The 25,728-nt window shown below is 45.0% G+C and overlaps 1 protein-coding gene across 1 annotated transcript in view; it reads left to right on the forward strand.

Annotated features, from left to right (window-relative positions):
* The first annotated feature begins 398 nt into the window (after window positions 1-398).
* Window positions 399-25,728, forward strand: part of LOC108697839 (leucine-rich repeat-containing protein 4B-like) — an 82,437-nt gene continuing 57,107 nt past the window's right edge. Inside the window, exons 1-2 of the mRNA XM_041571836.1 lie at window positions 399-1,104; window positions 18,745-18,852. The gene's annotated coding sequence lies outside the window, so the exon portion shown is untranslated. The remainder of the gene's footprint in view (window positions 1,105-18,744; window positions 18,853-25,728) is intronic.

Below are 25,728 nucleotides of genomic sequence, written 5' to 3' on the forward strand. Positions count from 1 at the left end.
TATTCCAAGATACAGTCTGTACCCTACATATGCGGGATTCTCTAGTGCTAAAAAATGTTGCCGCAACAAAAAAGTCGCCAGGACAAAATTGTTGCAGAGACAAATAAAAAAAAACACCCATTTACTTTAATGCATTTGGATTGGGAAAAAATTGTCACGTGTGTAAAAAATTGTTGCGCACAAAATTTTTTTAATTTGTGAATGTTTTGCGAAACGAAACAGGACAAATTCGCTCATCACTACTCATATTAAATAATGGTGTTCCCTTGTGCCAGGCTAGGTGCCAGTCTCTTGTGCAGAATATACTGTGTGAGGCTGTGACTGCCCCATGGTGGGTACTGGTGCCCATTGAGAGGCAGGGAGATGAGTGTTTGTGGCTCTGCACATGCTCTGTGGATGCAGGGAGTGGGGCCCTTAATGGCAGTGCAGATGGAAGGCAGGAGGGAGGAATGAATGAGTAGGTGGAGGTGGCACATCTGCATTCCTGGGGCTCGGGGCTCACTGCCCATTGGAATCTCAGAGAGGGAAAAGCTCTGTCTCTTTCCATATTTAGATTTCCGCCTCCATTTCTCCCTTTATCCTCCCCCTCCTTGTTCTCCCCCTTTCCTTTTGTTTTGGTTTTCTGCCTCTTCGCTGGGTTCCAGTGGTTTCTTCCTCTGCTGCTGCTGCTGCTGAACATTTCTCATTCCTCAGTGGCTCCAGCATTAGTATTCAGTGGGTGTCCGGCCCAGTGTTCCGAATGCTCTGCACCATCAATAGGGATGTTAAAGGCAGGGGAGGACGGATGCTGCACCTCCAGCCTTGTCTGAAAGAGCTTGTGCTAATTAGGGCTCTGCTTCCCATGCTCTGCCGGAGCCTGCAGAGCCTTTCCTTCTGCCTGATGCTCACTGATCATTAATTGGGGGAAGGAAACCATTTTGTCCCCCACCCCCCAGCATCCCTCTGTCCTGCTCCCCCGGACTGCAGTCTCACTGGCGACTCTGTAGCAGCAGCAAGAACCTTGGGGAGTCATTCAAAGGGGAGTCTGTATCTGCAGTGGCCCCAACGTGTGGCTCTTCCTCAGCACTGGACTGGCAGCAGCTCAGCTGGACTCACAGCACAACAGTAAGTGGCCCTGTGTATCTAATACATGCAGATGCCCAGAGCATTCCAGTCAATGGCTGTCCCTGTCTTCTTAGCAGCCACGACACATATTGGTGTCCTGCCACTGCTAGAGGCAGGTGTGTATTGTTTGTGCCATGTTAGTGCTCAGGGCTGGTGTGTATTGTTTGTGCCATGTTAGTGCTCAGGGCTGGTATGTATTGGCTGTGCCATGTTAGTGCTCAGGGCAGGTGTGTTTTGGCCATGCCATGTTAGTGTTAAGGGCAGGTTTGTATTGGCTGAGCCATGTTAGTGCTCAGGACAGGTGTGTTTTGGCTGTAATATTTAACACAGGTTTGATTAGTTTCACTTTGTGTTTCTAGAAGTCAGGGCAAGTGGTTTGTTAAGAGTCAGAATACTGACTGTATTTAGGAGATGGGTATTGGCCATATCTTGCTAGGAGTCATGTATATAGGATTCAGGTGTATATAGGATTCAGGTGTATATAGGAATCAGGTGTATATAAGAATCAGGTGTATATAGGATACAGGTGTATATAGGATACAGGTGTATAGGATACAGGTGTATATAGGATTCAGGTGTCTATAGGATACAGGTGTATATATACTGTAGGTATCAAAGGGGTTGTTTACCTTCAAACAACTAGTTGGTTTTAGATAGATCACCAGAAATAATGACTTTTTTCAAGTATTTTCTTTTTACTATGTGTCACCGTTTTTCTAATATTGAAATGTAAAGTGTAATTTTTCACCTTCTAAAGCAGCTCTGGGAGGGGGTCGCCGACCCTGTAATCAGTTCTAATTTGATACATTTAGTTGATACATTTCTTATCTTTGTCCCTGCTGAGCAGAATCCCTGAGTTTCATTACAGGCAACTGTTAGACTTGATACAATAGTTACTGATACTCCAGAGATGCTGCTGAGAAATGGATCAACTAATTGTATCAACTAAATGTATGAACCAAATGTATCAACTAATTGTATCAACTAAATGTATCAACTAAATGTAACAACTAAATGTATCAACTAATTGTAACAACTAAATGTATCAACTAAATGTATCAACTAATTGTAACAACTAAATGTATGAAATTGTGACAGTTTAGAGTCTGAATCACCTGAATTACTGAGCTTCAGACTCAAACACCAGAGACACAACATTCAACTTTACACTTAGATTTTGGAAAAACTGTAAAAAAAATAATGGAAAGTAATTGAAAAAAGTATTTATGTCTGTGGAACAATCTGAAACCAACTGAACTGAAAAAGTGTTTGTATATTTTGTTTTTATTGAAAAAAGCCTATTAGGACATAACATAGACATAGGTATCAGCATTAGAGGGATATTACAACAAAGATATAGAGTTGGAATCATGTGACTTTATTGGGCCATGAAGCTTACCAAAACATGCGGAAGTTCACAGTCGACAATATAACACTTCCCAGTTGTATTTAACATAATACACATTACGTCCCATATCAGATTGTATCACTTGTCTTCTGTTGCGATCTAGGGACCATTTGCGTTCGAAATATACTCATATCTTGTTGGAAAAAAACAAATAGTTTAAAAGCATATCAATAGGATACCTGAACCAGATGATTAAGATAATATAATAGGAAAAAGCAAGAACAGAAAAAAAAGAAAAAGTAAAGTCAGAAGAAAAAGAACGTTGCTCAGCCGTTATGAGCTACTCTAATAACATACAAGTAAGTCCCAACACTGATTCACCAAGTAGAGTATGAAATGTATCCAAAAAAGATAAGCTCCAAGTCCCAGTACAAAAGTTTATATTGATCAGATTCCAAAAATACAACCCATGTTGTCCAGGTCTTTAAATATACAGTGGTGTGAAAAACTATTTTCCCCCTTCCTGATTTCTTATTCTTTTGCATGTTTGTCACACAAAATGTTTCTGCTCATCAAACACATTTAACTATTAGTCAAAGATAACACAAGTAAACACAAAATGCAGTTTTTAAATGAGGGTTTTTATTATTTAGGGAGAAAAGAAATCCAAACCTGTGTGAAAAAGTAATTGCCACCTGAACCTAATAACTGGTTGGGCCACCCTTAGCAGCAATAACTGCAATCAAGCGTTTGCGATAACTTACAACGAGTCTTTTTCAGCGCTCTGGAGGAATTTTGGCCCACTCATCTTTGCAGAATTGTTGTAATTCAGCTTTATTTGAGGGTTTTCTAGCATGAACCACCTTTTTAAGGTCATGCCACAACATCTCAATAGGATTCAGGTCAGGACTTTGACTAGGCCACTCCAAAGTCTTCATTTTGTTTTTCTTCAGCCATTCAGAGGTGGATTTGCTGGTGTGTTTTGGGTCATTGTCCTGCTGCAGCACCCAAGATCGCTTCAGCTTGAGTTGACGAACAGATGGCCGGACATTCTCCTTCAGGATTTTTTGGTAGACAGTAGAATTCATGGTTCCATCTATCACAGCAAGTCTTCCAGGTCCTGAAGCAGCAAAACAACCCCAGACCATCACACTACCACCACCATATTTTACTGTTGGTATGATGTTCTTTTTCTGAAATGCTGTGTTACTTTTACGCCAGATGTAACGGGACGCGCACCTTCCAAAAAGTTCAACTTTTGTCTCGTCGGTCCACAAGGTATTTTCCCAAAAGTCTTGGCAATCATTGAGATGTTTTTTAGCAAAATTGAGACGAGCCTTAATGTTCTTTTTGCTTAAAAGTGGTTTGCGCCTTGGAAATCTGCCATGCAGGCCGTTTTTGCCCAGTCTCTTTCTTATGGTGGAGTCGTGAACACTGACCTTAATTGAGGCAAGTGAGGCCTGCAGTTCTTTAGATGTTGTCCTGGGGTCTTTTGTGGCCTCTCGGATGAGTTGTCTCTGCGCTCTTGGGGTAATTTTGGTCGGCTGGCCACTCCTGGGAAGGTTCACCACTGTTCCATGTTTTTGCCATTTGTGGATAATGGCTCTCACTGTGCTTCGCTGGAGTCCCAAAGCTTTAGAAATGGCTTTATAACCTTTGAAATTGAACTCAGGTGTGATAAACCACAGTTAAGTTATTTTTTAACAAGGGGGGCAATCACTTTTTCACAAAGGCCCATGTAGGTTTGGAGTTTTTTTTCTCCCTTAATAACGTAAACCTTCATTTAAAAACTGCATTTTGTGTTCAATTATGTTATCTTTGACTAATAGTTAACGGTTTTTGATGAGCAGAAACATTTAAGTGTGACAAACATGCAAAAGAATAAGAAATCAGGAAGGGGGCAAATAGTTTTTCACACCCCTGTACCTCGTGTTTCTCATACACATGACTAAGTAACGCTTCCATACGCCTAATCTCACCCGTTTCTTTGAGCCATTCCTTTATTGTAGGAGGAGGAGTTGTGGATTTTCAGTGGCAGGGAATTGCAGTTCTAGCAGCACTCAAACAAAATCCTACTTTGTATTTAAACATATTTCCTGATAGCAAGGAAAGAATACCTATTGAAGGAGTTGTTGGGATGTCCAAACCTGTTACCATATTAATTACTTTAAATACTCCTTCCCAGAAGGACCGAGCATGACCACCATATGTGTGTGGGGGACCCTAATGCTGTTTCACTCCTCCAGCAAAGAGCAGAGACTGTAGGATAGATTTTGTGCAAGAGCTCAGGACACCTCTACCATCTAGAGATCATTTTATAATCCTGTCGTTTACACGCAATGGAGAATTTATGAGTAAGGTAAAAGCACGATTTCCATTGTTCATTACTACATGTAACTAGTAATTCCTTTTCCCAACTTACAGTATATTTATATTATATTTACTGCTCTGGGGTCTGACAACTTATACAGGACAGAGATCCCGTGCCTGAGAGAGTCTGATTGGAAGCAGAGATATTTGAAGTTAATAGAAGGTGTATTCGTAATCTGTCGATTTACCGAGTTCCCTCACCAATGTTGGGGTTGAGACCAAAATGTTACTGGAATACCAGGGCAAACAGTATCGAACGGTAACATTTGCTTATCCTTCATAACCTGTCCACATATGAAACTTTCATTAAAGCGTCTACCTAGGAATACACCCTTGGTCATACCCGGTGGGAAATTCGGGTTACCGATAATTGGTGCCATTAAACCAGTCCGGGAGATTAAGGGGCTGATTCACTATGGGTCGAATATCGAGGGTTAATTAACCCTCGATATTCGACTAGGAATTGAAATCCTTCGACTTCGAATATCGAAGTCGAAGGATTTAGCGCAAATTCTGCGATCGTACGATTAAATCCTTCGAATCGAACGATTCGAAGGATTTAAATCCAACGATCGAAGGAATATCCTTCGATCAAAAAAACTTAGGAAAGCCTATGGGGACCTTCCCCATAGACTAACATTGACTTCGGTAGCTTTTATCTGCCGAACTAGGGGGTCGAAGTTTTTTTTAAAGAGACAGTACTTCGACTATCGAATGGTCGAATAGTCTAACGATTTTTACTTCGAATCCTTCGATAGTCGTAGTCGTAGTCGAAGGTCGAAGTAGCCCATTCGATGGTCGAAGTAGCCCAAAAAATACTTTGAAATTCGAAGTTTTTTTACTTCGAATCCTTCACTCAAATTTAGTGAATCGGCCCCTAAGTATGGTGCAGCTTTTAGAAAATCATCTGCCTGTGAAAGAGTTTCTCTACATATTTTAGCCAATGTATTTTTTGTCAGGTCTGAGAGCGGGGCGCAACCATCACAGAGCTTGTATAGGTCTGACGAGTAATGATTGTTCCATTTGAATCCACTTTTTCTGATCTTTATAATGAAACCATTCTATGATTCTGTTCAATACCGAAGCTCTTAAATAACCCTTTATGTTAGGAAGGCCAAGGCCCCCATTGGATTTATGCATCCTTAATACATTCTTACTAATTCTAGGGTTTTTCTTAGCCCATATAAACTTAGTGAACGATGAATGCAATTTATTAAAGAAGCGAATAGGGGGTTGGACCGGGATGGCCTGAAATTGATATAAAAGCTGAGGTAGAACATTCATCTTTATTAGACTAATCCGGCCAAACCATGAAATATGAGGAAATTGCCACTGAAAAAGTGTTTGGAAGGTGAACTTCCCCTTTAAGAATCCATAAGATTCCTGAAATTGTGGTTTATACCAAATAATGTGTCTCCTCTTCCTCCTGCTCTTCTTGTAAATGAAGGTTCTAGAGAATGATTAGGTGGTTATTATTATTATTATTGTTATTATTATTACTACTATTGTTTATTATTATTATGATTACTACTATTATTTATTATTATTATTATTATTATTAGTTATTATTATTATTCCCGGAAGCAATACAGTGGGATTGTGTGGGACATGTAGTGTAAGTGTGTGGGACTGGCAGGTGTATCAGGTGAGGTGAATCTGGAGACTTCTGTGGGGGTTAATTCTGTGGGGGGCAGGGACCCCTTCTCTCTATTGGAACTGAACTTTCTATTTATTTGTATTTATTGTAATTTCCCCATCTGTGTGTATAACTATTACTTTATATACACACACATTACACACACACACATCACACACACACATTACACACACATTACACAGACACACACATTACACACAGACACGCATCACACACACACACACATTACACACACACACAGACACACACACACATTGCACACACACACAGACACACACACACATTACACACACACACACATTACACAGACACACATCGGTGGGGGTGATTAAGTGGAGTGTGTAGGAAGGAGAAATGGAAGAGAAGGAAAGTTTGGGGTCTGTAACAGGAGAGTCTGGGGGTGTCAGTGGATTGTTGGGGTGCATATAATGATATATCCAGTAGCAGCCAATCTATATAGAATCTGGGGGCCACTTATGGTCACATGGGAAGGTTGATGACTGGAGGTGCAGGAGGGGGGCATTATAAAGTAGGGGTGTCAAACATGGAATAACTGCTCCCCAATTGCTGATTCCTGTTCTACTCATGAGGAGGCGGGTCCTCTGTCATCCAATCAGCTTTCTCATTTCTACACGAATCTGACCAAGAGCTTTATGTATTGGCCTGGGGGTGTCGGGTCCTACAGATATTTCTCTATGAGAGCCCCCAGTAACCCCAAGTAGCAGCAAGAGCCCCCTGTTACTCATAACAATATGAAGCACCCCCATGGTATCCCTGTTACTCCAAGAGCCCCCAGTAACATTAGGGGGGCATTAGACACAATGTTCCTTTATTTCCTGGGGGCTCTTTGTACAAATCAATAAAACAATTCCCTATTGGCCAATAGACTCGGGGCGCATGTCTGTCCCACGTCCCATTCTCAAAGCGGGGGATTATTATGAAGCTGCTCCTATTGTTACACATAGAATTGGGGGGCTATTTTGCACCAGTGTCTGTGGCCCCCAGTGCTAATGTTTCAGTTTAGTCTGATCTGGGCAGTTACTCTCAGTAGTAAGGGAGGTGCAATGTACGAGGCAGGTTGAGGCCCCAGGCAAACTTTTGGGGAACCCCAGCACAAAACTCTCAGGTCCCCCAGGATTTTGTTTGAGTTGCAGGTAAATCACAACCCCCCTGACACTCTGTTGCCCCAGGTCTGCCTCCTCTATAGTTAATGTAGGTGTGGGCAGAGCCAATATACTAGTGTAGGGGTTTAATTCACCCCATTAATTGCCCCTATGCAACATGTCGGCACAGGAAGAGAAAGGCACCAAAGCCCCGCCCATAACTCCAAAGAGAGGCCAAAATGTCAGTGTTTGGAGCCCAGTCCAGATCCAATCCAGTGTGTAGGTTCCAGGTTCCGATCCACCTCCATCTAAACAATGGAGTCTTCCAGAGCCAACCTACATCTTTATGGTTCCATTTGCACTAGAGCAGATCTCTTGTATTGTACAAATATGTCAACTAAATGCACAGTGTGTGGGCCGTCCCATTGGTACATCTGGGCCCATATCCATTGGCTCCACACTGGTTAGTCTGGTCTCTTGTCATTAGATAATTTGATTGTTACATTATTGGACCCAAAGTCAATGGTTTCTGATGCTCAGGGTTCCATCAGTATCTGGGCTTTATTTAGTATGTGGCCTCCCTTACTATCTGTACATACACCGGCCTTGCACCTACTCATTTCCACTCTGACACCCACTATTTGTGCTGCACCATTAACAGAGCAGCTGCTGATTGGTCTTTGCGTTGGCCAATCACAAGTAAGTTGGCGCTAGTTTGTAGGAGGCGACAATGAGGCTGGAATTCTGGGAAAATACAGGTTGGGATTAGGCCGGCTCACACAGTAGGGTTAGCTTTGCCTTTACCCTGAAATTCAGCCCCAGAGCATCTTTCCTCCCTCACAAAAGTTTATACTCAATACCGCTATAGAAGCAAAAAAGCCAAGAGTCACCCAACCCTCATGTAACATTAATATTCCCTCCCAAATCATTTCTTGGCCCCTCCCCGGTTGTGAATGTGGAAATGAGGGTGCGATTTTCTCTTTGGTGGAGGATTCGTTATTCCAGTAATCAAGGGCCACATTTAATGAGACGAGAGAAACGCGTCTCCCAATTCACTTCCACGTTGTCCCAGAGGGACAGAATCAATGGGGGAATCAACTGGAAGTGAATTAGGAGAACATTTCCTCATATTCAATCTCGTCCATAAATTTCAAGTGATATAAAATGTCATGGAACTGACTGGGGCCCTATATTGTGGCCCTATACTGTGTATGTGATGCCCACTGGGTGCCCCCAGCTCATGCCAATGTCTGATGCCCCAGAAGCCATAGCGCTACTTTCAACCTCTGTCATTATTCAGAGGGCCCTAAAAGAGTGTGCTGAGGGCCCAACTAGTAGCCATCTTGCTTCATACCCCAGGTATAACCCAGCGCTGGGAGTTGTAGTTGTGTAACACACGTGGGCCCCTCTACCCCTTGGGAATAGCATGATGGGAACTCTAATACCCCCCCCCCAATCCAGGACCCCACATGGCGGTGAAACAAGAGCCTCTGCCTCCTGTGTGGAACATACCAACTCCCACACTAGGGGGGCATCGCACTTCTTTGTGGGATATACCACTTCTCACTGTAGGGGGATTATACCAGAAAGGGAAATCTCTTCTGTATTGGGAGTCACCCTGATTAAATAGTTCTGTCTCCTGCTGTCACTTTTATGAAATGCACAGAATTGTCACCTGAAGTCCCCTGATACCTAGCAGAGGTAGTGGGGCAGGGAACATGGCACAGGCAGGGGTGGCAGTCTTAGGTTCAAGCAAATGGCAGAGGGGCTGCTGTTAGATGCCACAGACACTGTGTAATGCCAGGGATTAATAATCTCAGTCTGGACCTGGGGTGAAATGGGCACAGATTACAGTATAAGGTCCCTATCACATTCCCATCAGTCTTTACCCCAATGAGCTTACAATCTAAAGTCCCTATCACATTCTCATCAGTCTTTACCCCAATGATCTTACAATCTAAAGTCCCTATCACATAATATCAGTCCCTCTCTCAGTGAGTTTACAACCTAAGGTCCCTATCACATTCCCATCAGTCTTTACCCCAATGAGCTTACAATCTAAAGTCCCTATCACATTCCCATCAGTCCCTGCCCCAGTGAGCTTACAATATAAGGTCCCTATCACATTCCTATCAGTCCCTCTCCCAGTGAGCTTACAATCTAAGGTCCCTATCACATTCTCATCAGTCTTTACCCCAATGAGTTTACAATCTAAAGTCCCTATCACATTCCCATCAGTCCCTCCCCCAGTGAGTTTACAATCTAAGGTCCCTATCACATTCCCATCAGTCTTTACCCCAATGAGCTTACAATCTAAAGTCCCTATCACATTCCCATCAGTCCCTGCCCCAGTGAGCTTACAATATAAGGTCCCTATCACATTCCTATCAGTCCCTCTCCCAGTGAGCTTACAACCTAAGGTCCCTATCACATTGCCATCAGTCTTTACCCCAATGAGCCTACAATCTAAAGTCCCTATCACATTCCCATCAGTCCCTCCCCCAGTGAGTTTACAATCTAAGGTCCCTATCAGATTCCCATCAGTCTATACCCCAGTGAGCTTACAATCTAAAGTCCCTATCACATTCCCATCGGTCTTTACCCCAGTGAGTTTACAATCTAAGGTCCCTATCACATTCCCATCAGTATTTGCTCCTGCGAGTTTACAATCTAAGGTCCCTATCACATTCCCATCGGTCTTTACCCCAATGAGTTTACAATCTAAAGTCTCTATCACATTCCCATCAGTCTTCACCCCAATGAGCTTAAAATCTAAAGTCCCTATCACATTCCCATCAGTCCCTCCCCCAGTGATCTTACAATCTAAGGTCCCTATCACATTCCCATCAGTCCCTGTCCCAGTGAGCTTACAATCTAAGGTCCCTATCACACTCCTATCAGTCTCTGTCCCAGTGAGCTTACAATCTAAGGTCCCTATCACACTCCTATCAGTCTCTGTCCCAGTGAGCTTACAATCTAAGGTCCCTATCACATTCCCATCAGTCCTTGCCCCAGTGAGTTTACAATCTAAGGTCCCTATCACATTCCCATAAGTCTTTACCCCAGTGAGTTTACAATCTAAGGTCCCTGTCACATTCCCATCAGTCCCTGTCCCAGTGAGCTTACAATCTAAGGTCCCTATCACACTCCTATCAGTCTCTGTCCCAGTGAGCTTACAGTCACATTCCCATCGGTCTTTACCTCAGTGAGTTTACAATCTAAGGTCCCTATCACATTCCCATCAGTATTTGCTCCTGCGAGCTTACAATCTAAGGTCCCTATCACATTCCCATCGGTCTTTACCCCAGTGAGCTTACAATCTATGGTCCCTATCACATTCCCATTGGTCTTTACCCCAATGAGTTTACAATCTAAAGTCTCTATCACATTCCCATCAGTCTTCACCCCAATGAGCTTAAAATCTAAAGTCCCTATCACATTCCCATCAGTCCCTCCCCCAGTGATCTTACAATCTAAGGTCCCTATCACATTCCCATCAGTCCCTGTCCCAGTGAGCTTACAATCTAAGGTCCCTATCACACTCCTATCAGTCTCTGTCCCAGTGAGCTTACAATCTAAGGTCCCTATCACACTCCTATCAGTCTCTGTCCCAGTGAGCTTACAATCTAAGGTCCCTATCACATTCCCATCAGTCCTTGCCCCAGTGAGTTTACAATCTAAGGTCCCTATCACATTCCCATAAGTCTTTACCCCAGTGAGTTTACAATCTAAGGTCCCTGTCACATTCCCATCAGTCCCTGTCCCAGTGAGCTTACAATCTAAGGTCCCTATCACACTCCTATCAGTCTCTGTCCCAGTGAGCTTACAGTCACATTCCCATCGGTCTTTACCTCAGTGAGTTTACAATCTAAGGTCCCTATCACATTCCCATCAGTATTTGCTCCTGCGAGCTTACAATCTAAGGTCCCTATCACATTCCCATCGGTCTTTACCCCAGTGAGCTTACAATCTATGGTCCCTATCACATTGCCATCAGTCTTTACCCCAATGAGCCTACAATCTAAAGTCCCTATCACATTCCCATCAGTCCCTCCCCCAGTGAGTTTACAATCTAAGGTCCCTATCAGATTCCCATCAGTCTATACCCCAGTGAGCTTACAATCTAAAGTCCCTATCACATTCCCATCGGTCTTTACCCCAGTGAGTTTACAATCTAAGGTCCCTATCACATTCCCATCAGTATTTGCTCCTGCGAGTTTACAATCTAAGGTCCCTATCACATTCCCATCGGTCTTTATCCCAATGAGTTTACAATCTAAAGTCTCTATCACATTCCCATCAGTCTTCACCCCAATGAGCTTAAAATCTAAAGTCCCTATCACATTCCCATCAGTCCCTCCCCCAGTGATCTTACAATCTAAGGTCCCTATCACATTCCCATCAGTCCCTGTCCCAGTGAGCTTACAATCTAAGGTCCCTATCACACTCCTATCAGTCTCTGTCCCAGTGAGCTTACAATCTAAGGTCCCTATCACACTCCTATCAGTCTCTGTCCCAGTGAGCTTACAATCTAAGGTCCCTATCACATTCCCATCAGTCCTTGCCCCAGTGAGTTTACAATCTAAGGTCCCTATCACATTCCCATAAGTCTTTACCCCAGTGAGTTTACAATCTAAGGTCCCTGTCACATTCCCATCAGTCCCTGTCCCAGTGAGCTTACAATCTAAGGTCCCTATCACACTCCTATCAGTCTCTGTCCCAGTGAGCTTACAGTCACATTCCCATCGGTCTTTACCTCAGTGAGTTTACAATCTAAGGTCCCTATCACATTCCCATCAGTATTTGCTCCTGCGAGCTTACAATCTAAGGTCCCTATCACATTCCCATCGGTCTTTACCCCAGTGAGCTTACAATCTATGGTCCCTATCACATTCCCATTGGTCTTTACCCCAATGAGTTTACAATCTAAAGTCTCTATCACATTCCCATCAGTCTTCACCCCAATGAGCTTAAAATCTAAAGTCCCTATCACATTCCCATCAGTCCCTCCCCCAGTGATCTTACAATCTAAGGTCCCTATCACATTCCCATCAGTCCCTGTCCCAGTGAGCTTACAATCTAAGGTCCCTATCACACTCCTATCAGTCTCTGTCCCAGTGAGCTTACAATCTAAGGTCCCTATCACACTCCTATCAGTCTCTGTCCCAGTGAGCTTACAATCTAAGGTCCCTATCACATTCCCATCAGTCCTTGCCCCAGTGAGTTTACAATCTAAGGTCCCTATCACATTCCCATAAGTCTTTACCCCAGTGAGTTTACAATCTAAGGTCCCTGTCACATTCCCATCAGTCCCTGTCCCAGTGAGCTTACAATCTAAGGTCCCTATCACACTCCTATCAGTCTCTGTCCCAGTGAGCTTACAGTCACATTCCCATCGGTCTTTACCTCAGTGAGTTTACAATCTAAGGTCCCTATCACATTCCCATCAGTATTTGCTCCTGCGAGCTTACAATCTAAGGTCCCTATCACATTCCCATCGGTCTTTACCCCAGTGAGCTTACAATCTATGGTCCCTATCACATTCCCATTGGTCTTTACCCCAATGAGTTTACAATCTAAAGTCCCTATCACATTCCCATCAGTCCCTCCCCCAGTGAGCTTACAATCTAAGGTCCCTATCACATTCCAATCAGTCCCTGTCCCAGTGAGCTTACAATCTAAGGTCCCTATCACACTCCTATCAGTCTCTGTCCCAGTGAGCTTACAATCTAAGGTCCCTATCACACTCCTATCAGTCTCTGTCCCAGTGAGCTTACAATCTAAGGTCCCTATCACATTCCCATCAGTCCTTGCCCCAGTGAGCTTACAATCTAAGGTCCCTATCACATTCCCATCAGTCCCTGCCCCAGTGAGCTTACAATCTAAGGTCCCTATCACATTCCCATAAGTCTTTACCCCAGTGAGTTTACAATCTAAGGTCCCTGTCACATTCCCATCAGTCCCTGTCCCAGTGAGCTTACAATCTAAGGTCCCTATCACACTCCTATCAGTCTCTGTCCCAGTGAGCTTACAGTCACATTCCCATCGGTCTTTACCTCAGTGAGTTTACAATTCAAGGTCCCTATCACATTTCCATCAGTATTTGCTCCTGTGAGCTTACATCCCATATTTACACCTACTTGGGTTACCCATAGGGACAAGGTTCTGACTCTGGAGGGGGTGGGTGGCAGTTTGTATGGGCCTGGTCTGTTGTAAATGATTTATGTCGCCCCCATGAGCTATAGGCAAAGGAATCCAATTGAGTGACGCTATATACTGGCACAGTGGCACCAGGTATAACGTGGTAGTTTAGAGTGGGGGTACAACTAAGTTACTGTGACTGGCACATAATCCTCACGGCCACAAACATTTCACTTTCCTTTATGCCTCGTCTTCAAATCATTTGGAATATTTTTAGAATAATTAGAATTGGCATGAGTTCATGTTTAGGGCATTTTTTAAAGCACACTGATCACTTTAGGGTTAAATCACTGATATTTGGTGCCAGGACCGGATTTACATAGGGGGTGCCCCTAGGCCACTGCCATTCGTCGCCCCAGTCCCCTCCCCTTTATTCCTGCAAATTTTCATCATTCAGACCAGAGCAATGGGGCACATGGGAAATGTAAGAAATGATTTTATCTCCTGCGCATCCCCAGTGTTTGTGAACCAATGTGAGTGTGGTTGGGCAGCCGCCCCCTATAAATCCTGCCGCCCTAGGCCCAGGGTTAAATTCTGCAGGGGTTAAGTTCTCTGGGGGTTATGTTCCCAGGGGTTAAGTTCCCAGGGGTTAAATTCCCAGGGGTTAAGTTCTCAGTAGTTAAATTGCCCATTAGTTCAGTTCCCAGGGGTTAAGTTCCCCTGGGGTTATATTCCCCAGGGGTTAAGTTCCCTTGGGGTTAAGGTCAAAGGGGTTAAATTCCCAGGGGTTAAGTTCTCAGGGGTTATGTTCTCAGTAGTTAAATTCTCCAGGGGTTGAGTTCCCAGGGGTTAAGTTTCCAGGGGTTAAGTTTCCCGGGGGTTAAATTCCCCGGGGGGTTAAGTTCTCAGGGGTTAAGTTCCCTGGGAGTTATGTTCCCAGGGGTTAAGTTCCCAGGGGTTAAGTTCCCTGGGGGTTAAGGTCCCAGGGGTTAAGTTCCCAGGGGTTAAGTTCCCAGGGCTTAAATTCCCAGGGGTTAAGTACTCATGGGTTAAGTTCCCAGGTATTAAGTTCTCAGTAGTTAAATTCCCCAGGGGTTAAGTTCCCAGGGGTTAAGCTCCCAAGGGTTAAGTTCCCGGTAGTTAGGTTCCCCAAGGGTTAAGTTCCCAGGGGTTACGTTCTCAGGGGTTAAGTTCTCAGGCGTTAAGCTCCCAGGGGTTAAGTTCCCAGTAGTTAAGTTCCCCAGGGGTTAATCTCCCAGGGGTTAAATTCCCAGTAGTTGAGTTCCCAGGGGTTAAATTCCCAGTAGTTAAGTTCCCCAGGGGTTAAGTTCCCAGTAGTTAAGTTCCCCAGGGGTTAAGTTGCTATGAGGATTTCTGATGTTAGTAGGTGTGACACTAGTATGTTACTAAGTAGTGCAGGATGGTTCTATGTATGTTTGGCCCCATAGAAGCAGCAGTGCAGACTCCCGTCATATGCTCCTCCCCCAGGCTCCACCCAATCCCAGGCTGAGGCCACACCCTATTGTGAATGGCTAATAACGTGCCCTTTAGGCCGGCCATTCTCAGGGGCACCAGTCAGGCACTAATTACACTACTTGCCAATCAGTGTCCCAGTCGGTTGCCCAATGAGCTCACACACGAGCCAGACTAGGATATTCCTCTAGAAGCCAAGCGAGGGTTAATGATGTGTCCCCTCTTCTATTGGTTTTGTCTGTAGGTCACTGGGCCCCACAATAAGATTGTTATGAAGCTGCAGATGAGCCCGTGGGGGAAGGACCCTCGTTACAAGGAGATAATATTCATATTAGTCAGGCTTATTTGGGGTGTGGGGCCCCCTTAGATGGTTCTTAGCCCCTTATGGGATTCAGGCACTGGCCCCCCGGCCCCCCGCATTATGACACATGGAGCAGGAGGATGGAGCACAGAAAGGACAGGAGGCGGCCAGCAGAGACGGTAACCATGGCGATAGAAGCAAGTGCAGGAAAATTCCTGTGAAAATGAATGGCGGTGAGAGGAGGAAGGAGAGAGGCTGAAGGTTACCATGAAAAATCAGCGTAACATGTCTGCACAGTGGCCGCCATATTGGGAGGGACACCTGCCTTCTCTATCCAGTGTAACCAGTATTACCAGTATAACCAGTGTAACCAGTATAACCAGTATAACTAGTATAACCAGTATAAGCAGTGTAACCAGTATAACCAGTATAACCAGTGTAACCAGTATAACCAGTATAACCAGTGTAACCAGTGTAACCAGTATAACCAGTATAACCAGTATTACCAGTAAAACCAGTATAAGCAGTGTAACCAGTATAACCAGTATAACCAGTATAACCAGTATTACCAGTAAAACCAGTATAACCAGTGTAACCAGTATAACCAGTATAACCAGTATTACCAGTAAAACCAGTATAACCAGTGTAACCAGTATAACCAGTATAACCAGTGTAACCAGTGTAACCAGTATAACCAGTATAACCAGTATTACCAGTAAAACCAGTATAAGCAGTGTAACCAGTATAACCAGTGTAACCAGTGTAACCAGTATAACCAGTGTAACCAGTATAATCAGTATTACCAGTATTACCAGTATAAAGTCTACACAGTGACCAGGGAAACAGTCAGTGATCAGTTCAGTCATTGCAGGGTCAGTTCAGTTGCTGGGGGTCCATCAGTGATCAGTTCAGGGTTGGTCTGGGCCAGAGGGAAAAAAGCCTGTTGGGCTCTGACTCTTGTGGCCCCGCTGGCCCAGACATGATCCCTGTGGAATCTGGGCTCCAACCTCCCTTTCCACCTCTTTTGTGGCAAGAAAAGGCTCGTGTGCGGCAAGGTGGAAGGGGGGTTTTCGGCTGCGCCGGGAACCTGGAGGGGCTTTGTGTGTGTGTGGGGGGGGGGGGCCTGAGACAGCCCCCCAGTCCAACCCTGGTTGAGTTGCTGCAGAGACTGTCAGTGATCAGTTGAGTAACTAGTTAGTGATCTAAAAACTATAGATGGTACTTTTTGGTTAAACAATAACATAGTTAAGAAGTAGTAGATACATTAGCAGTCGCCCAGAGGGAATGTCACAATCACAGACATGTTTTTAACAACAAGACAGACTTTATTTCTGTTGAAAAAGCAGTTGCAGCACAATCTATAGGGGGTCCCCTAATAATGTAGGGCCCCCATATAGCAGTGTAGTGGCCAAACTTGCATGTCATTTGCCCTTCCTATTGTCACAAGCCAAACATGGCAGATTTGCTCAACACAGTCAACAACAGTTGTGTGTGGCAGTAAAGATACTGGGAGTTGTGTGTGGCAGTAAAGATACTGGGAGTTGTGTGTGGCAGTAAAGATACTGGGAGTTGTGTGTGGCAGAGAAGGTGCTGGGATTTGTGTGTGGCAGTAAAGGTGCTGGGAGTTGTGTGTGGCAGTAAAGATACTGGGAGTTGTGTGTGGCAGTAAAGGTGCTGGGAGTTGTGTGTGGCAGTAAAGGTGCTGGGAGTTGTGTGTGGCAGTAAAGGTGCTGGGAGTTGTGTGTGGCAGTAAAGGTGCAGGGAGTTGTGTGTGGCAGAGAAGGTGCGGGGACTTTTGTCTGGCAGTCAAGGTGCTGGGAGTTGATTGTGGCAGATGCTGATTGGTTGCTATAGATGATTGTAACCGTTACTGAGCTAATTCTGTTTGTGGAATTTTCTAATGTGGTTTAGTTCCCAGGCTCTCAGCCTATTGGCCTCCCCTGTTATTGCTATAAGTGGGTGTGGCCATGTGCTGCCAGATAGACAGGTGCTTGAGAACAATGTCATTCTTTTACAACAGTGATGTAATACAGGGTCCAACCATCTCTAGCAGCCAATGAGCAGGGAGCATTTAGTGCCCGCCTCCTGTCTAAGAGAACTCATCTTATTGAGGTTGCTATGAGTTACTGCACCTGAGCAAAAGAAGAAAATAAGCTAAAATGTGATTTGCAAATGTTTTTTTATCCCCCCATATAGCCATTACCCCAATGTTCCTATATATCTGTAATCTTGTTATGAGGGGGCCCAGTCTGAAGGTCAGTTAGGGGGAGATTTGGGGTGAGTGCTTATTTGTACCCTGGGTACCCCTGGAACTATAGCAGGGTGACACCCCAATGTTTCTATATATCTGTAACCTTGTTATGAGCTAAGGGGGCCCAGTCTTAAGGTCAGTTACGGGGAGATTTGGGGTGAGTGCTTATTTGTGCCCTGGGTACCCCTGGAACTATAACAGGGTGACACCCCAATGTTTCTATATATCTGTAACCTTGTTATGAGCTAAGGGGGTCCAGTCTGAAGGTCAGTTAGGGGGAGATTTGGGGTGAGTGCTTATTTGTACCCTGGGTACCCCTGGAACTATAGCAGGGTGACTGTTACCCCAATGTTTCTATATATCTGTAACCTTGTTATGAGCTAAGGGGGCCCAGTCTGAAGGCCAGTTAGGGGGAGATTTGGGGTGAGTGATTATTTGTACCCTGGGTACCCCTGGAACTATAACAGGGTGACACCCCAATGTTTCTATATATCTGTAACCTTGTTATGAGCTAAGGGGACCCAGTCTGAAGGTCAGTTAGGGGGAGATTTGGGGTGAGTGTTTATTTGTACCCTGGGTACCCCTGAAACTATAGCAGGGTGACACCCCAATGTTTCTATATATCTGTAACCTTGTTATGAGCTAAGGGGGCCCAGTCTGAAGGTCAGTTAGGGGGAGATTTGGGGTGAGTGCTTATTTGTACCCTGGGTACCCCTGGAACTATAGCAGGGTGACACCCCAATGTTCCTATATATCTGTAACCTTGTTATGAGCTAAGGGGACCCAGTCTGAAGGTCAGTTAGGGGGAGATTTGGGGTGAGTGTTTATTTGTACCCTGGGTACCCCTGGAACTATAGCAGGGTGACACCCCAATGTTTCTATATATCTGTAACCTTGTTATGCGCTAAGGGGGCCCAGTCTGAAGGTCAGTTAGGGGGAGATTTTGGGGGATTGTGCATGAATATTATACAATCTGTATGTTTTTGTGCGATGCAGATGCTGAGATTAAGGAGACAAAGCAGAAGATCTGATTGGATGAGCAGAATTTAAGTCCACACTCAGTTCTGGGTTTGGCTGCACTGCAATGGAGTTTTCATGAGAACGGTGAGACAAATATTTAATTTCATATATTTGATAAATTGCCCAAACTTGCTGGAAGTGGGGGAGATCCGTAGATCAATGTGCCCCCCGACTTACACAGAATTGGTTTAATTAGAAAACATACAATTCCACATTTAAGGATTATGGAGACGTTTTCAAACACAAATATCTTATTATTGACTGATTATGAATTTTAGCATCACAATGTAAAGCACAGGCAGGTTACATTTGTAGCAAACTCTTGTTCTACTTCCCAAAAACCCATCCGTTTTCTAGCCCCACCCACTGCCTGATTGACAATGTCCCTGCCCCACCCCTGTAAGGTTCCATCAGAGCAGAGCCCACCCACAGTCTTAGTCACAGACTACTTGCCCCTCCCCCTTTAATGGAGTGTATTTGGGTTAAAGGGGACGTTCCCCTTCCAAGACTTATTGTAGGTCAGTTGGTTTAATGTCCCCAGAAATAAAGACTTTCTATTTTCTGCTACTCTGCTATTTTATGCGCCATCATGGGAGAAACGGGATGGAGAGGAGGGAGGGAGAGAGGAGGGACCAACCTTTGGATGAGACCAACTAATAGATGTGCCTGTGTTTCATGGCTGGTTCTGAGCAAACTGAGGGCTTGGCAACCAAATAGCCACAGTTAACAAGCCGCTTTGGTACTTCCAGGTTCCCTTGCTGGGCCCCTCCCTGACTGACCCATTCCCTCTGCTCCATTTACTTTTATTGCTGATATTGATTCAATGGATTCTATTTACTTCTGCCTAAACTCTCACACCTGGGAACTCCTCTGTGGTACTTTCCTCATTGTAATTGTGAACTGGGATCACACATCTTAGTGGTGCAGTGTTACTGTTTATACTGCCCAGAACATTCCTTCTCTGTATATTTGTATTTATACATATGGGAGGAGGAGGTGCCATATTGATTCCCTTAGACAGTACAGTATGAGGGTATAGCTTATTGTGTGCCCAGAACATTCCTTCTCTGTATATTTGTATTTATACATATGGGAGGAGGGAGGTGCCATATTGATTCCCTTAGACAGTACAGTATGAGGGTATAGCTTATTGTGTGCCCAGAACATTCCTTCTCTGTATATTTGTATTTATACATATGGGAGGAGGAGGTGCCATATTGATTCCCTTAGACAGTACAGTATGAGGGTATAGCTTATTGTGTGCCCAGAACATTCCTTCTCTGTATATTTGTATTTATACATATGGGAGGAGGAGGTGCCATATTGATTCCCTTAGACAGTACAGTATGAGGGTATAGCTTATTGTGTGCCCAGAACATTCCTTCTCTGTATATTTGTATTTATACATATGGGAGGAGGAGGTGCCATATTGATCCCCTTAGACAGTACAGTATGAGGGTATAGCTTATTGTGTGCCCAGAACATTCCTTCTCTGTATATTTGTATTTATACATATGGGAGGAGGAGGTGCCATATTGATTCCCTTAGACAGTACAGTATGAGGGTATAGCTTATTGTGTGCCCAGAACATTATTTCTCTGTATATTTGTATTTATACATATGGGAGGAGGAGGTGCCATATTGATTCCCTTAGACAGTACAGTATGAGGGTATAGCTTATTGTGTGCCCAGAACATTCCTTCTCTGTATATTTGTATTTATACATATGGGAGGAGGAGGTGCCATATTGATTCCCTTAGACAGTACAGTATGAGGGTATAGCTTATTGTGTGCCCAGAACATTCCTTCTCTGTATATTTGTATTTATACGTATGGCTGGGAGCTGCCATGTTGTAACTAACAATCAGGGAAGATTTGGGGTGAATAGTGATTGGAGTGGCTGTGCCAAGCTTTCAGGGCATGAGAGACAGAAGGTATAGTTGGTGGTTTTGGGGCAGTAGCTGAGAGCGGGTATTGGCCACATGTGGAGATGTTTAATAAACTGCTCCAGGTGAGTAGGAAATCAATAACAATTAAAGTGAGGGAAAACTTCAGTTACAGGGGCCTAGAGCAATTTCATGCTGCATTAGTGTCATGTGCAATAAATATGATTGTGTTGATAAATGTGTGTGTGGCACCTTCTGCCAGGAACAATATGGGTGACCTGAAGACCCAGAAATGGGCCAGTAACCATTTAATTCTATGGGACCCTCCAGGGCTAAGCAATAGTGTGGTGCACCCAACCTTGACCCTCCCTCTCCCAATCTGCACCCAACCAGACCCGGCAAGTCACTGCTATTATATAGACCCACCCATCTCTGACATCACAAAAAGGAAGAGGGCAGATCCGGCATGAGCCTATAAATAAAGATTGTGGGAAGTGAAAATGGCACATAGTAGGGCCAACCCACACATTACTTCTAGGGGAACCAGTAAGAGCAGCATGACGGCATAGTCATCACTGGCCTTAATTACTGGCGCTTAGTGATGGGCGAATTTATTCGCCATGTGCGAATTCCCGCGATTTGCCGGCAGCGAATAAATTCGCGAAACGCCCGCGAAAATTTGCGTCAAAAATTCGCCGGCGTCAAAAATGTTTTTTTTTGTCAAAAAACGGGCGCCGGCGTCGGAAAAAATGGGCGCCGGCGTCAAAAATGAGACGCGAAATTCGCAAATTTTTCGGCGAAGCAAAACGGCGCAAATTCGCCCATCACTACTGGCGCTGACTTGTATTTCACATGAGCTAAAGTCTTATAGGGTGAGCAGCACTTTCTCCATCTTTTCCATCTCCATCTGACTCCATCTTGCCCTACTGTCTCCATCTTGTCCTACTGTCTCCATCTTGACCTACTGTCTCCATCCTGTCCTACAGTCTCCATCTTGCCCTACTGTCTCCATCTTGCTCTACTGTCTCTATCTTGTCCTGGTGTCTCCATCTTGTCCTACTGTCTCCATCTTGCCCTACTGTCTTCATCTGCCCTAATGTCTCCATCTTGTCCTACTGTCTCCATCTTGTCCTACTGTCTCCATCTTGTTCTACTGTCTCCATCTTGCCCTACTGTCTCCATCTTGTCCTATTGTCTCCATCTTGTCCTACTGTCTCCATCTTGTCCTACTGTCTCCATTTTGTCCTGCTGTCTTCATCTTGTCCTACTTTCTCTATCTTGCCCTACTGTCTCCATCTTGTCCTACTGTCTCCATCTTGCCCTACTGTCTCCATTTTGTCCTGCTGTCTTCATCTTGTCCTACTTTCTCTATCTTGCCCTACTGTCTCCATCTTGTTCTACTGTCTCCATTTTACTGTCTCCATCTTGTCCTACTGTCTCCATCTTTTCCTACTGTCTCCATCTTGTTCTACTGTCTCCATCTTACTGTCTCCATCCTGTCCTACTGTCTCCATCTTGCTGTACTGTTTCCATCTTGTCCTACTGTCTGCATCTAGACATATTGTCTCAATCTTGCTGTATTGTTTCCATCTTGCCCTACTGTCTCCATCTTGCTCTACTGTCTCCATCTTGCTCTACTGTCTTTATCTTGTCCTGGTCTCTCCATCCTGTCCTACTGTCTCCATCTTGTCCTACTCTTGCCCTACTGTGCTTTGCATTAAAGACTGTACTTATAACTTCTCCTCCTTCTTAAACCCATCAGTCTGCCATCAGGTGACTCCTCTGAGTTCCTCTTAAATAAATGTAAATGTGAGGTCACCTCAGAGATTTGTCGGCCATTTGTTGGCAATAAGCTGATTTCATGTGTAAAATACACTTTTATGTTACTGATACAAATGTTACTGGTGCCTTTTACTCTCCTGCTCTTGTTGGTTATAGAGAATCTTTGGCAATCGGCTGCTGATCCTGATGGGGTATAGGGGCAATTGGGGCAGATGGCGGGTGTGGGGGTCCTGGAGACACTGGGGTATAGGGGCAATTGGGGCAGAAGGCGGGTATGGGGGTCCTGGAGACACTGGGGTATAGGGGCAATTGGGGCAGAAGGCGGGTGTGGGGGTCCTGGAATAATGTGGTGACTGTTCCACAAGCTTTGGGGGGCTCATTGCTTCTCCCCAGCAGATGATGTTCAGGTACCAGTGGACTGAGCTGGACTTCATGGGATTGTGTTGCTGCCCAATTGATATTCCCCTCACACGTCTCCTCTCAGGCAACAGCAGCTGCTCCGATCTCCCCCTCCCGCACCCCCGTCCCCCCGTTCTATTGATTAACATTGATCTTGTCATTCCCATTCAGCTCAGCTGCCCTCCCCCCATTGCAAGTGGGAAACACAGGGGTCCTGAGACGCCGGCACTTATTATGGGGGTGCTGATCAGGGGGTGATCAGGGTAAGAAGGGGTGACTGGTCCCCTCACTAGGGGCATGTGCACTAATAGGTGAGCAGTGACCATGGGGCTGTTCCTTCCAACCCCACCCCCCAGAAATGCCCAGCCCCCCAAATCCAGCACTGAGATCAGTAGCTCATTGCCCCCCAACAGCCAAAGCAAAATGTGTATGTGAAGGGGCACTTGAGGCCTGGGCAGCGACATGGCAGCACCTCCTCTGGGTAGGAGAACACTAAACAATAGAGATCATTTCTTTCCCCTCCCCCATCATTCCCATCATCCCCCCCTGCAACCAGAGCCCTTGGGCTGAGCCAATCAAAGAGCAGCTTTCCCCACTACCACCTTCCTCCCAGGTCCCGTAAACCAATAGGAGAAAGATTTCATGTGATTGATACTTTGTTCTGTTCCCCACAGAAATGGGAGTGTCTAATGTTTTGATTGGCTCTCCATGTCCCAAATCCTGTGATGTCACCGGGGTATTTCTTTTATTGTTTTACCATGGAAAAGGCAAAAGAAACTCATTTAACCCTTGCAAGGCCTTTAGCCAACACCCAATAACCTTTTTACTTTCTGCCTCCACTTTCTTCTTGTTTTGGGGGGATAATTCCAATTCATGGAGGATCAAAGGTTGGGGATAACTGGAAAGTGGGGGGCAATCCATCTCCAGATTTTCACTGTTAGGAGAGAATGTTTTCGGGGGAATACAGTGGGATCTGTCACACCCCAAATGAGATGTATAATTATCTCGTCACTTATCACCCCCAAGTTAGTCTTTGGTCTGTTCCTGGGGTAGCACAGTTAATTAGTTAATATCACATATGGGGCTATGGAATTAAAGGCACTAAGGTTGCCCAGGAGCAGTAACCCATAGCAACCAATCAGCAGATCTTTATAAGCAAACATCGTATTGGTTGTTATGGGTTACTGCTCCCGGGCAAACAGTGACTTTTTTACATATAGTATTATGATAGAAGAGCAGAACGAATAGGGTTAATACAGCAGGGTGGCACTTACAGGGTTAATACAGCAGGGTGGTACTTATAGGGTTAATACAGCAGGACAACACCAATAGGGTTCATACAGCAGGGTGGCACTTACAGAGTTAATACAGCAGGGTGGCACTTACAAGGTTAATACAGCTGGGTGGCACTTGCCCTACTGTATTAGGGTTAATACAGTAGGGTGGCATTTATAGGGTTAATACAGCAGGGTGGCACTTACAGGGTTAATACAACAGGGTTAATACAGCAGGGTGGCACTTATAGGGTAAAACCAGCAGGGTGGCACTTACAGGGTTAATACAGCAGGACAACACTAATAGGGTTAATACAGCAGGGTGGCGCTTACAGGGTTAATACAGCAGAGTGGCACTTGCAGGGTAGCACTTATAGGGTTGATACAGTAGGGTGGCATTCATGACCGCCATCAGAAATTGCAATTTCCTGGGCCCCCTGGGCTGCGCCCACCGCAAGCCCCACCTACAGGTCCGCCCTCCCCACCACACATTAAAAAATAAAAAGATATTGGTGGTCAGGGCCCCCCATAAAAAAACATTTGTGGCCAGGGCCCCCCCATTAAAAAATATTGGTGGCTAGGATCCCACATGAGAAAAATAAATTGGTGGCCAAAATTGGTGACCAGCCCCCCCCCCACATTATAAGAAAATTGGTGGCCAGGGCCCCTTAAACGTCCATGCCTTTCCAAAGTCAGCAGATGGGGGGCCCAGCTAATCAAGTAAGTGTGGCATGGCTGGGGGCCCCCCTTACCCTCGGGGCCCCCTACAACTCTCCCCCTGTCCCCCCCCTGATGGCTGCCCTGGTGGCATTTATAGGGTTAATACAGCAGGGTGGCACTTACAGGGTTAATAGAATAGTGACATGGTTAATAGCATCAGCGCAACAGTAGTGATGGGGTTAATAAGTGAGTAGGGAAAGGGGCAGGGGTAGAATTGGGGCCCATTTGGGGCAATTGGAAGTGACATCACAATGATGTTAAGGGGAAGGAGGTTCTCCCACATTATTGTCTCACCCCCAAGTGTTTCACTCTGGGACTAATTCCCAGGATTACGGGGTCAGTGTTTCTCTGGATTCTCAGTGAGTGGGAGATCATGGGCCATTGTCACTATTTATTCAATGGGGGGGTCCCTTTATTCTCCTTGTCTCATGGACATGGGGGTGGAATAGAAGACTAAGGAATAAAAAGTAACAATACAATTGTAGACTTATAGGGTCATAGTTTTTACTTCCGGGGTCAACGACCCCTATTTGAAAGCTTGAGGCAAAAGAAGGAGGTTTATAATTAAACTGAACTTTAAAAAATGAATGAAGACCAGTTGCAAAGCTGTTGGTAATAGGACATTGTATAATGTGCTAAAAGTGAACCACCATTATAAGTACTGGTTCCCAACAGCAGGGCAGCTATCAGAGGGTACAGGGAGTTCCGCTATAGGGGGCACCCCAGGACTCCCGCCTACACTGCTCTGTATGAGATTCTACCCAACACCAGTCTCTTCACTCTGTCCTGCCGCTCTACATTCAAATACCTTAAACGGAGAAGCAAATAGAAGGGGCGGCACCTCCTGTATATTCTGCACTTGTGCAACTCGGTATACTCTGTACGTGCGCCATTCTGTA

The sequence above is a fragment of the Xenopus laevis genome, chromosome 7S (genome assembly GCF_017654675.1).
Source record: "Xenopus laevis strain J_2021 chromosome 7S, Xenopus_laevis_v10.1, whole genome shotgun sequence".
Lineage (NCBI taxonomy): Eukaryota > Metazoa > Chordata > Amphibia > Anura > Pipidae > Xenopus > Xenopus laevis.